Source organism: Apium graveolens, chromosome 11, assembly GCF_009905375.1.
Source record: "Apium graveolens cultivar Ventura chromosome 11, ASM990537v1, whole genome shotgun sequence".
Taxonomy (NCBI): Eukaryota; Viridiplantae; Streptophyta; class Magnoliopsida; order Apiales; family Apiaceae; genus Apium; species Apium graveolens.
Window position 1 is genome coordinate 162,594,011 of NC_133657.1, and position 1,496 is coordinate 162,595,506.

Consider the following 1,496-nt stretch of genomic DNA (forward strand, 5'->3'; position numbering starts at 1 on the left):
CAAGTCAAACACGATCCAGATGATACAGAACTCAGTTTAGTTTGGGGGTTCTCCTACCGAAGACCCCAACATGCACATCAGGGATTTCATCGAGATCTACGACACTTTCAAGTTCAATTATGTGACTGACGATGCTATCAAGCTACGACTCTTCCCATTCTCTCTGAGGGACAATGCTAAGTGCTGGTTACACTCTCTACCAGCAGGATCTATCACCACTTGGGAAGATCTCGCTCAAAAGTTTCTCACTAAATTCTTCCCCATGGCGAAGACTGCCGCAATCAGGAATACTCTTACTCAGTTTGCTTAACAAACTGGAGAATCTCTGTGTGAGGCTTGGGATAGATATAAGAAGATGCTAAGGAAGTGCCCACACCATGGCATGCCTGCTTGGATGATTATCAACTATTTTCTACAATGGATTGGGTGCTACTTCTAGACCCATGCTTGATGCAGCATCAGGAGGAGCCTTGTGGGCTAAGAGCTACGATGAAGCTTATGAACTTATTGAACTGATGGCTGCTAATTAGTACCAGAATCCTTCCTAGAGACCGACTCAGGGAAAAGTAGCATGAATTCTGGAGTTGGACGCAACAACTGCTATAGCTGCCCAACTTAAGGCTTTGACAATGAAGGTGGACACTTTGGCTAATTATGTAGTTAATCAAAACACTAGTGTCTGTGAGCTTTGTGCTGGTGCCTAGGAGACTGATCAGTGCGCAATTTCTAGTGAATAATTTCTAGTGAATCAGCTCAGTTCGTGAGCAACTTCCAGCGATCGCAGCAACCTGTGCCAACCACCTATCATCCTAACAACCGCAATCATCCTAATTTCAGTTGGAGCAACGCTCAGAATGCGGTTCAACAGCCTTATCAGCAGTATCCAGCTAAGCAGTACAACCCCCTGATTTTCAGCAACCGCAGTATGCACTAAAACAACAACTCCAGCTGCAACAAGCTAATAAAAAATCTGAATTAGAGGAGTTGAAGCTCATGTGCAAGATTCAAGCTGTTTCTATCAAGACCTTGGAAAATCAAATTGGGCAAATTGCTAATACCTTGCTAAATCGTCAACCTGGTACATTGCCTAGTGACATTGAAGTGCCCGAAAAGAGGGAAGCTAAAAAGCAGGTAAAGGCAATCACTTTGAGGTCTGGGAAGGTTGCGAATCCTGAATAAACTCAAGAGTTGACTGAAGAAGTTGGGGCTGAGAAAGAAGCAAAGCAGCAGGATGAAGAAGTGGAACCAAGGAAGACTACTGTTGAGCACACTCTTCCTGAGGGTAATACAGGGGAGAAACAGATCTATCCTCCACCACCTTTTCCTCAGCGGTTGTAAAAGAAAAGGCTGGACAAGCAGTTTGAGAAGTTTCTGGAGGTGTTCAAGAAACTTCATATCAACATACCTTTCGCTGAGGCTCTCGAGCAGATGCCTAGTTATGAAAAGTTTATGAAAGGTATTCTCTCTCGGAAAGTGAAGCTAGATAATTTAGAGAC

General features: G+C 44.0%; 1 non-coding gene across 1 annotated transcript; it reads right to left on the bottom strand.

Moving 5' to 3' along the window:
- Positions 1–277: 277 nt before the first annotated feature.
- Positions 278–384, bottom strand: LOC141699543 (small nucleolar RNA R71). The gene has a single exon (XR_012565995.1). It is a non-coding gene; the product is annotated as a small nucleolar RNA R71 (small nucleolar RNA).
- Between the last annotated feature and the right edge of the window lie 1,112 nt (positions 385–1,496).